The sequence below is a fragment of the Herpailurus yagouaroundi genome, unplaced genomic scaffold, assembly GCF_014898765.1.
Source record: "Herpailurus yagouaroundi ecotype Mexico unplaced genomic scaffold, PumYag 139, whole genome shotgun sequence".
Lineage (NCBI taxonomy): Eukaryota > Metazoa > Chordata > Mammalia > Carnivora > Felidae > Herpailurus > Herpailurus yagouaroundi.
The window spans coordinates 49,295,186-49,307,318 of record NW_024412394.1 but is presented as its reverse complement, the minus strand read 5'-3'; the positions used below and the strand labels follow the sequence as shown (position 1 = coordinate 49,307,318).

Here is a 12,133-nt window from a genome sequence, read left to right as displayed (position 1 = left end):
ATTATTAGAATAAGAGTTTTTTTTAAGTTCTTGAATGTAAGATAAACACACAAAAATGCTTTCCTGTATGCCAGCAAAATAATTTTAAGGTTTTTTTTTTTTAACTTTATTTTGAGAAAGAGGGAGAGAGAGCGTTAGAGGGGCAGAGAGGGAGTGAGAGAGAATCTGAGCCACCCAGGCACCCCGCAAGAGTTTTACAACATAACTGATAAAAAGATATTTACAACAACAAAACCATTAAGTACACAGAAATTATATTCTCATTCTCTCTCTCTCCTCTCCTCTTTCTTGGTGCCTGGGTGGCTCAGTTAGCTAAGCATCTGACTCTAGGTTTCAGCTCAGTTCATGATCATCAGTTCATCGGTTTGAGCCCTGTGCAGAGCCTGCTTAGGATTCTCTGTCTGCTTGTCTCCCTGTCTTTCTCTCTCTCTCAAAAATAAATAAACATTAAAAAAAAAAAAAAAAAAGATTCTCTTTCTCTCTCTCTCTCTGTCCCTCTCCCTACCCATGCACTCTCTCTCAAAAAATAAATAAATAAATTATCAAAGAAAGAAAGAAAGAAAGAGAGAAAGAAAGAAAGAGAAAGAAAGGCCTAAATCAGGGGTATGGAAACCTTTTCTTCTTACAAGGCCAGAAAGTAAATATTTTGTGCTTGCAGGCCATCTGGTCTGTCACAACCACCTACCCCTGCCACTGAAGCTCAAAGCAACCAGAGACGACATGTAAACAAATAGGTCTGACTGTGTTCCAATAAAACTTTATTTACAAAAACAGGCAATTCGCTTCTGATCTAAATAAATGGCAAAACATAATTCAATCATATTTAGGAAAACTCAATATCAAAGTTGGCAATTCTCCCCAACTCAATGCAATCCCACTCAAACTTAAGTTGACCATAAAAATTAAATTGAAATGTAAAGGGCCTAGGAGAGGCAGGACATTTTTTATTTTGGAGAAAAGGAAGTAAGCTTTTTATTGAAGTATAACATAAAGGAAAAAAAACGACCAATCATAAGTATACAGTCCTATGATTTTTGACAACCTACACACATCCATCTAACTACCACCCAGATCAAGATACAGATCATTATCATCACCCTAGAAGTATTACTCATGCCCTCTTGTAGCCACTATCCACTCCCAAATGTTGGCAAAGATGTGTGGAGAATAAAAGCATGCATACGGCTGATGACTGGTTTGTAGAAGGACCTGCATATCAATGGAAGAGTGGGAGGAAGAGTGGAGATAGGTAGATTCCAAATGAGAACACCATTAACTTTGGAGGGAAGGCATATATGAACCTCAGACAGAAGAGGACTGGGAGAGAAGACTGTCAAATTTCATTAGAGTCAAACAGAAGATACTAAATGTCCAACTAAGGAATCTGGCCTTGAAATTTCAGAAGACAAGAGCACTGAAGGTTTCTGAGTTAGAAACACTGGTATAAAGAGAAAAGATTAACATGTGGAATGAACTAGAAAGACAAACGTGTAGGAAAAGAAAGAGTCCACATGATAACATAACCCAAGATGGAGACAGTGAGATTGAAAAGGATATTTATATAAGGCATAATAATGAAAGAAAGCAAATAGGGTAGATGCCTAGATATGGGAAATATAAACCATTATCTCCTGCCTGAACTCATTCTCAAGCTACAAACTCTCATTATCTTTGATTCGTCCCTTACATCCACACTCACTTTCAAGTGATCACAAATTCTTAGTGATTTTATTTTTAAATCTCTCAAATTTAACATCTCCTTTCCACTCAGTCATTCCAGTTTTCAATATAATTATTACTCATTTAAATTATTACAAAGTCTCCTAACTAGTTTCCATACTACCAACACCTTTTTCCTTCTACCACTTTCCACACTAAAGCCAAAATCTGTTGACTTGTAACCTGTTTCACTCCCAGGTCAAAAAGCCTTTAAGAACTACCCAAAGCAACATTATTGAATTAAGCTTCCCTAGCACAGAACTACAAGGCCTTTCCAGAAATATCACTACTTTTCTCACACTGCTACTCTAACCTACCCTATTGAACCACATGAGATATTCTGTACTACCACAGCATATTTCTATTTTTTAAAGGCTTATTTATTTATTTATTTATTTATTTTGAGAGAGAACGGGGAGAGGGGGAAGGGGAGAGGCGGGGAGAGAGAACCCCAAGCAGGCTCCAGCTCCATGCTGTCAGCACAGAGCTTGACACAGGGCTCAAATTCATGAACCATGGGAACATGCTCTGAGCTGAAATCAAGTCAGACACTTAACCAACTGAGCCACCCAGGTGCCCCTACCGAAGCATGTTTCTATAATGCGAGGCAGCACACACGTTATTGAGAAATAGAGAAATGATGTTAGTGTAATGCAGAAACTATACTGGTTCACACAGGGTTCTTCCCAGATCATTACAGTTTTGCACCATTAACAGCAGCTAAATGCAGCAACTCTTGAAGGAATCTAGTCCTACACTGATGCCCTTACCCTAGGTGCCCATCACTCTCCTTTCTTCCTCTTGTTTCAGTACAGTAACAGGCTCTGTCTTGCAAGGGTGTAAGCATGATTTTCCTCAATCTTTGTCAGGGTACAAATAACCCAAATACCAGGCAATAAGCCAAAGCCATCCAGTCTGCCATCACACTATTCACATCAAACCTGCAACCTGTGTTTATGTCCCTCTGTTCTTGTTTCCACAAATCAACATCTTCAGTTCTTCCTTTTCCTCCATCAGCCTATTTCATCTTTCTTCTTTCTTGAGAAAAAATCTATATTGACTGAGATATTCATTAGGAATTTTACTTGCCTTAACTATGCCAACATTTTAATTAAAATTGTTATTGTTCCTGTTGGTGCTCTAGTAACATGAGTAGAGAGGTTTTGAGTATTCTGCCCCTATTTTTCCCATAAACCCTGTTTTAGTGACTTACAGAACTAAAGGTTTTTCAAAAATGCATACATTAAAGCAGAAATGTCTGTACTTGCAGTTCCTGAATTATGCCATGAACCTCAACTCCACAATCTCTTGCTCATTCTATTGCCCTGCCTGGTCTGCTCATCCTCGCCCCAACCCAGCTACCATAAAAGAGAACCCCCTTTTCTGGAGACATAGTCAACCCTCATTTCCTTAATGTACTGACATACTAAATACATCATTACATTTAGCTACCTCCATTGCAATCATTTGCTTTCTAAAGTTGTTCTTATTGGCACCTGGGTAGCTCAGTTAAGCATACAACTTTTGGTTTTGGCTCAGGTCATGATGTCAGGGTTCGTGGGTTCAAGCTTTGCATCAGGCTCCGCACTGACAGTGCGGAGCCTGCTTGGAATCCTCCCTCTCTCTTCTTTCTCTGCCCCTTCTCTGTTCACTCGCAGGGCCAGGGCCAGGGCCAGGCAGGGCAGGGCAGGGCAGGGAAGAGAAAGAGCGGAAGAAAGGAAGAAAGGGAAAGAAAAGAAAAAAGTTGTTTTTAGACTTCAGCATGTTTTTAGACTTCTAACCTGAAGGAGTTAGAACATAAGACTGATGAGTCCCATTCCCCCAGTTTTTGATTCTGTAGGTCTAGAGTGAGACGTGAATATCTGCAACTCTAAAAAGTTCTCAGGTCATGCTGCTAGTTCAAGGACTACACTTTGAGAACTACCTTTTTAATTTTTTAATTTTTATTTTTTAAAGATTTTATTTTTAACTAATCTCTACACCCAATGTGGGGCTTGAACTTAACAACCCCCAAGACCACAAATCACATGCTCCACCGACTGAGCCAGCCAGATGCCCTAAGAACTACCTTTTTTAGACTAGTGCTGTCCAATAGAACTTTCTATAATGACAAAAATGTCCTATATCTGAGCTGTCCAATATAACACTAACCACATGTGACTATTGAGTACATAAAATATGCATAGTGTTACTGAGTACATTAGTCTCCTATTGCTGCTCTAACAACTTACCACAAACTTAGTGTCTTAACACATATTATCTTACAATCTCATTTGCCATGAAAAGCTCACAGAAAGGATTTCACAGAGCTGTGGTTATTACCATTTCAATAACACCTAACTAGCTCTAAATGCTATTGGGCTCTTATAAAAATGCTTTTGAATGTTGTACTAAGGCAATGAACTCCTGGACATCAGTATCTTATTTTCTATACCTGAAAAGCAAAATTTATTACGTTGTGTTAAACACTTGATGAACAAACACAAGGGGGTAAGGGATAAAGAGTAAATACTGCCACAAAAAGTAGGGGTACCAGATCAGATTTATAGACCCCTCTGCTGCCACCTCACAGTGCTGGAAAATTAGGAACTGCTTGTACTAAAACACAAACCAACAGTCAGCAATAAGATGCTAAAGTTAATAAACACATTCCTGTAAGTCCCAATTCACCAAGACCAAAACCAAAAGAGACCATCAACATGTGTCGCCTCCTGACATCTCTACTTCTTTCACTGGCACTAGCATTCCCTAATAGCCTTCTGATACAAGTCCACAATGTTTCTCCCATTTATCCTCATTCTTTCCTTCTGAATTTTATTTCAGGCTCCACTATACCTATCTAATTATCTCCTCTCTCCAAATATATGCCACACACAATTGCTGGATTCGTTTTTCAGAAGCAATCCTGCTCATTATCACTTCTTGCTCAAAAACTTTCCATTACTTCCCAATGTCTACTGAATAAAGCCCAAACGCCTTACCATGATACACACTAATGCCTACCTTTCTAGCTCCATCATTCACTATCCCAAGGTTTCCAAAATCCCAAGGTTCAGTGAAACTGGGTTCCCGTTTGCAAACACAATTCCTATACCATCTCCCCACTACATCTATGAGCTCACAAGGAAGTATGGGTGTGAATACCTACAGATTAGAATTTGAGAAATGAGGGGTTTAATAATTTATTTTTTTATTTACATCCAAGTTAGCATATAACGTAACAATGATTTCAGGAGTAGATTCATTAACGCCCCTTACCCATTTATCCCATCCCCCCTCCCACAACCCCTCCAGCAACCCTTTGTTTGTTCACCATATTTAAGAGTCTCTTAGGGGCGCCTGAGTGGCTCAGTCAGTTAAGCATAAGCATCGACTTCGGCTCAGGTCATGATCTCACAGTTCATGGGTTCAAGACCCGCATCAGGCTCTGTGCTGACGGCTGGGGCCTGGAGCCTGCTTCAGATTCTGTGTCTCCCTCTCTCTCTGCCCCTCCCCTGCTCACTCTGTCTGTCTCTGTCTCTCAATAATAAATAAACATTAAAAAATAATAAAAAGAGTCTCTTATGTTTTGTCTCCCTCCCTGTTTTTATATTATTCTTGCTTCCCTTCCCTTATGTTCAATCTGTTTTGTATCTTAAAGTCCTCATATGAGTGAAGTCGTATATTTGTCTTTCTCTGACTAATTTCACTTAGCATAATACCCTCTAGTTCCATCCACAGAGTTGCAAATGGCAAAAGAGAAATGAGGTTTTAGAAGTCAGGTGATATATTACATGATTAAGATACTTGGACTTCATCCAGTAGAGAATGAGAGAAACCACTGAAGGTTTTTAAAGCAAGAGAATATCACGATCAAATCTGCATTCCAGGAATTTAACTCTAGCAAGAAAAGTATTGAAAATATTAGTACCAAAAGATAAAGACTATTAAAACAGTGCAGGAGACAATGAGGGGTGACGAAGTCATCAGTAGTGGAAATAGGGAGCAGATCTGAGATTTGTGACAGAATCAAAAGATTTAATGGAAAGTGTATTCGAATGTCCAATCTTGACCACTTCAAAACCAGAGCCTGAGTTATCTTTTCAAAATGCAAATCTGATCATGCTCCCTCCTCTACTTAAAACCCTTCAGTGCTTCCTGCTGATTTTAGATTTAAAAATTTTGTCACAACTCTGCTTGCAAAGTCTAGGGAGACCTGGCCTCTGCCCACAATTCCAGAGATAGTCTGTATCCTTCTTCCCCATTTCCCAGCAGGCAGTCTTTACTCTTGATCATACTGACCTTCTTTCAGCTCTTCGGCCATGCCAATTGTTCCCTCCCGCCACAGGGCCTCTGCAGGGAGTGCTCTTTCCTCAATGCTCTACCATCACTCAACTCCTCACTGGTATTTTGTCTTAAGTAATGTTTGAGCCTTCCCTGGCTACTCTCTCTCTCCACTATGTCAGGCCCTCTGTTACAAACTCTTATACCACTGTGTCCTTTCTCGATACGGCCTCTTTTCAGTTTATAATTACATTTTTGTGCGATTCCTAAAGAAATGTCCATCTCACCCACTGGAATGTAAGATCCATGAAGACCAGGACTGACTCTGTTCTGTTCACCACTGTATCACCAGCTCTCAGGACAGGGCCTTGCAAGTTAGTAGGTAATAAAAAGATATTTGTTGAATTACTGAAATCCCCAATTTATTAACAATAACTCCAAAGTTCCTAGCTTTGGTAACAAGGTAGTCATGCTTTTAACTGAAATAGAGAACCAAAGAAGACATGATAAATTATCTGTATGACATCCAAGTGAAGATGTCTAATAGACAACAGGAAACAGGAGTATGTAGCACAAAAGATAAAACATAATTGGTAGAGTTGAGAGTTGAGATTACGGTCTTGAAATCACAAAGGCCAGTGATTCTCCTAAAATAGAAGGGAGGAGGGAAAAGAGGAAGGATTATGTATGAGAATCTCTTGGGAAGAGGGGTTTTATTCACATTTACTCTCACTTTCCCCTAAATGAGGACCTCAATATATAATTAGAGGGACTACTGACAGAGGAGTGTTGCACCTAAACAGTGTAAAGGCTAAGGTTTACATGTTTAAAACCATGATGATCAAAGAAAAGAGTTGAAAGCTCACTCATAATCATTTTAGGAACAAAGCACATGAAAGGAGGATTACCTAGCCTTTTGTGATAGGACAATGTCTTAAAGACAGTCTAAAGGAAATTTTCCTTAAAAAAAAAAAAATTGAAGGAATGAAGTTAAGCATTTATAGAGGAAAACAGGAAAAAGCCAGGGGAGGAGGAGAGTGTCTTTTAAGGTTCCTGGGAAAGGTTAAATCTAATACACCAAGATCCCCAAAGAAAATGTAAAGGGAAAATAACAAACACTACATATACTGAACACTACGTGCCAGGGCCTTAAATGTTCCAAATACATTATTTTAAATCTTCCCCAAATCCCGAGAAGTATATACTATTCTTTTTCCCGTTTCACAGTTGAGGAAACATATAACAAATGATTAAGAAACTTGCCCCAAGGTCAAACAGGTGTTAAATGGCATATTTGGGATTAGATTCCCACTGTCTTTAAAGCCAAATGACAAATCAAGAATATTCGTGAGAAAAGTATATATTTTTTTTCTTTGAAAGGGGGCCACCTCTTGTGAAATGGGAAGAAATGCTAGAAGATAATTGGGGTGGGGGTGGGGAAATTTTTGCTCTGGTCTCTGTCCTCCAATCAAAGAAGAGCTGAGTGAGATGGGGGAGGGGCACTGAGGAAGGGTAGAGGTTTGGAGCTATAGCTGCGGAGAATGGGAAAGACCAGGGAGGAATCTGGGAAAGACCAGGGAAGAATCAGTCAATGCCGACCCGATCGCTGAAGCACAAATCCTGAGATTCTGCACATTCTACATTAACATCTGAGTTGGGGCCAACTATGTGTCAGGTATGGTTCTAGGCGTTGTGGAGATAACTTCTCTGGGTATAAGAGTAGCGAAAACAACCAACATCAATGATCACCTTACACTTACGAAAGACCCATTCCTCCAGAATCCCATCCGGAAGCCTCAAGAAGTGCATTCCAAGACAAGATTGGTTTTGGGGGAGGGGCGGGAGGAGCGGTCGAAAGCGTAGTTCCTACGTGCTCTCATCCCAATTCCCCCCTGGATCCTCTCGAGGGACCAGAGAGGAACGCGAATGCTAGTCCTGAAACTGCACCCGAGGGCGGCGGGAAAGCGGCTACCTAAGGGCCCCGGACATCAGGCGCGCCCCCCCCCCCTTCCCCGACTCCGTGATTCTCTTCGACGCCTGGGCTCCCCGAAAACCGCTTGCTTCCGCTTGGAGCACTACCGTGCCATACAGCCTATTCCCAAGAGCCCCGAGCGGACCGGACCCCCACATCAACTTACCCGCCCTGCCCAGCCCAAGATAGCTGGGGCTCCTTTCTGGACACCGAGGTCTCCCAGGCATCTCCACCAATGCCAGAACGCACTCAGGACTGGGAGGCGGGACCGAGCACCCATGGCCAATCAGACCACACGTACAGCACGTCCCGGCGCACAGAACTAGTTCCCGCCTTTAGGAGGGCGAAAAAAAAAAAAACACGATTGGCGCCAAACTCGCGTAAGCTGGTGCGGAGTTTAAGGGAAAGGGGCGGGGCCTACGCTGTTGCAGGAAGGGGCGGGGCTTGGAGCTGTTAAGGGCGGAGTCTGGGAGAAGCTCTTTAATGAAAGGGAAAGTAAACTCTAAGGCCCTGTCATTTATTTGGTCTTTTATTCTATAAATTCTGTTGAGTATGAACCGCGTGCTAGACGTGGTGCTGGACACTGGCTCGATAATGATGAATAAACACTGTTCCTTGCCCTCAGACACTTTCCTACATAATAGGCAAACAATTTAGGCCAGGGTGTTGAGAGCTTTGAAGAGGGGATACCAAGTAAAGTGGGGTAGGAGGAACAGGAGAGCTTTTTAGAGGGTAGAATACCAGAATTGTCTTATAGAACATGCAGGAACTAGAGGTGCCCCTAGGGTCTAGTCTACGGGGGCGGGGCCTACGCCATTGATTGGTAGGGAAGTAAACCAAAAACAACTTCCTCTGCTACCTGATCTGGGGATCTTCCTCTTGACCTCTAACCATTTCCTCCTGTTTGTCCATTTTAATAACTTGTAACTGTCATATCGACTCGTATATTTTTAAATTTTCTGGAAAGACCTCCATTTGGCAGAATATGTTCTGGGAGAACACCAATTTCCCAGATTCTCTCCCAATCGCTTTGTTTCGGAGAAGTCAGTCAGACAGGCAAGCATTCCAGGTAGTGGAGACGGAAAGAGTAGAGGGTGTGCAACCATAAGGCGTTTATTGTTGCTGGAGCATGAAGTGTGAGATGAGGCTGGCGGGGAAGCTATGGGTCAGAACTTGAAAGGCTATATATGCATACATATATACACATATACATGTATGTATATATATGTCAACGAACTTGGAATTTATCTTTAAATGATGAGGCATTGAAGGATTTTATGCTTGGTGCGGTGGTGATCTGATTTGCATTATTAAAATCCTCTGGCCTTGAGAAGGAGAAGTTTCAGATGTTATTACAGAGATCAGGCTAGAGAAAATGAGGATCTGAAGGAAATGGTAGGCAACAGGATAGATTTGAGAATATTTAGGAGACGAAATCAACAAATTTAGCAATTGATTGAATATTGGTTTTCAGCATAGGTGCATAATGATGACATTCATCAAAAAATATTAATGGAGGGGCGCCTGGGTGGCTCAGTCGGTTGAGCGTCCGACTTCGGCTCAGGTCATGATCTGGCCGTCCGTGTTCGAGCCCCGCGTCCGGCCCTGTGCTGACAGCTCAGAGCCTGGAGCCTGTTTTGGATTCTGTGTCTCCCTCTCTCTCTGACCCTCCCCCATTCATGCTCTGTCTCTCTGTCTCAAAAATAAATAAATGTCAAAAAAATTAAAAATATATATATTAATGGAGAACATAAAATATATATCTCGAAAATGACTGAAGTTTTCCACCAAAATTATCTTTCAGAGAAGAATGACCTTATTACTGATGTACTTACAAAGCCTCTCATTCTACTAGTACTTCTTAAAAACTTTACATTGACTAGAAAGTAGTGATTGGTTTAAAAATATTTGCTTAGGAGCGCCTGGGTGGCTCAGTTGGTTAGGCCTCTGACTTCAGCTCAGGTCATGATCTCACAGCTCATGAGTTCAAGCCCAGAGTAGGGCTCCGTGCTGATAGCTCTGCTTTGGAATCTGTGTCTCCCTCTTTCCCGTGTAGAGCTCTGTGCTTCTGTGCTGATAGCGCTGCTTTGGAATCAATCTCCCTCTTTCTCTGTTTCTCTCTCTCTGTCTCAAAAATAAACATTTTAAAAAATGTATTTGCTCGGAAAGACCTCAACCAATGCCAAATTGGGAATTTGGGATACTTACGGAACAGAAGTCAACTGAAGGTATTTTTTTTTTTAAGAAAACAAAGAAATGTAACACAGTTACATATTTTATTAAGTCTGAACTCACAATTGCAAATGTTGCTTTAAAAAAAAAAAAAAAAAGCAAATTCCGGGCGCAAATTCCGGGCGCCTGGGTGGTTCAGTCTGCTCAGGTCATGATCTCACAGTTCGTGAGTTGAAGCCCCGCATCTGGCTCTATGCTGACAGCTCAGAGCCTGGAGCCTGCTTCCAATTGTGTGTCTCCCTCTCTCTCTGCTCCTCCCTGCTCACATGCTGTCTCTCTCTCAAAAATAAATAAAGATTAAAAAAAGATTATATTAAAAAAACACAAATTCTAGGGGCACTTAGCTGGCTTAGTAGAGCATGTGACTCTTGATCCTCTTGATCTTGGGGTAGTGAGTTCAAGCCCCACCTTGGGCATAAAGCTTACTTAAATAACAACAGGAAAAAAAAGCAACTCCTGAAGATGTCTATATGTACTTATATTGGGTAATCTCCTAGGGACAGTGTTAAGGAAGGAAAAAGTACAGTATGGTATGCTAGCTTTTGTATAAGAAAAAAATGAGTGAAAGAATGAGTGAAAGAAATGCAGTACATATATTTGCTTGTTTTTGCATAAAAAACACTTGAAGGGTAGGGGCCCCTGAGTGGCTCAAACGGTTAAGTGTCCGACTTTGGTTCAGGTCATAATCTCGCAGTTTGTGAGTTCAAGCCCCACGTTGGGCTCTGTGCTGACAGCTCAGAGCCTGGAGCCTGCTTCGGATTCTGTGTCTCCCTCTCTCTCTCTGCCCCTCCCTCACTTGTGCTCTCTCTCTCTCTCTCAAAAATAAATAGTGTAAAAAAAAAACACTTGAAGGGTAAATTAGAACTTAATAAAAGGGTAATTTGGGGTGTCTGGGTGGCTCGGTTGGTTGAGCAATTGACTCTTGATCTCAGCTCGGTTGTTGATCGCAAGGTTGTGAGTTCAAGACCCATGTCAGGCTCCAAGCTGGGTGTGGAGCCTACTTAAAAAAAAAAAAAAAAAAGTGGGGTGCCTGGGTGGCTCAGTGGGTTAAGCAACTGACTTCAGCTCAGGTCTTGATCTCATGGTTCATGGGTTCGAGCCCCGCATTGGGCTCTGTGCAGACAGCTCGGAGCCTGGAGCCTGCTTTGGATTCTGTGTCTCCCTCTCTCTGCCCCTTCCCCACTTGTGCTCTGTCTCTTCCTCTCTCTCAAAAATAAATAAAACGTAAAAAAAATTTTTTTGAATAAAAAAATTTTTAAAAAGGATAATTCTTCAGGGAAAAAGACAGCTTTTTTTTGATAACAGCTTTATTGACATATAATTCACATACCATATATTTCACCTATGTAAAGTGCTGAGTTTTCCTTTTTATAACCTTTTGCTTTTGAATCACAGAAGTGTTTCTTATATTCAAAAACTGAATCAAATCAGAAGGAAAAAATGCAAAAATTGAAAATAAATTGAAATAAATGAAACTGTGTAAATGAGAGAAATATAACCACTCAAACCAATAATAAGTGACATTTGAACACAGTGCTCTGACTATACATCATTAGTGGGATATATTCCAAGCACAAAAAGGACTGCAAAGAAATCTTATACTTTATGCAGTAGTTTTATTGTTAGTCTCAATAGTGTAATTTTGAAACTATTTCATGTATATTGTAAGATAAAGAAGTGTGTAATATGTTAATAATTTTAGGAACCAAGATACTTGGTGAAAGCAGCCACAGATAACATATAAACAAATTAATATGACTGTGTTTCAATAAAGCTTTATTTATAGAGACTGAAATTTGAATTTTATATTTTTTACCTGTCACAAAATATTATCCTTCTTTTGATTGTATTCCCAACCACTTAAAAATGTAAAAGCTATTCTTTGCTTATAGACCAAAATGTACAACACCAGTCAATGAGCAAGATTTGGTCCTTGGGCTGTAGTTT

General features: G+C 40.8%; 1 protein-coding gene across 3 annotated transcripts in view; it reads right to left on the bottom strand.

Moving 5' to 3' along the window:
* Positions 1-8,192, bottom strand: part of CASP8AP2 (caspase 8 associated protein 2) — a 36,187-nt gene extending 27,995 nt beyond the window's left edge. For all 3 annotated transcript variants that reach the window (XM_040474171.1, XM_040474172.1, XM_040474173.1), the window contains exon 1: positions 8,121-8,192. The gene's annotated coding sequence lies outside the window, so the exon portion shown is untranslated. The remainder of the gene's footprint in view (positions 1-8,120) is intronic.
* Between the last annotated feature and the right edge of the window lie 3,941 nt (positions 8,193-12,133).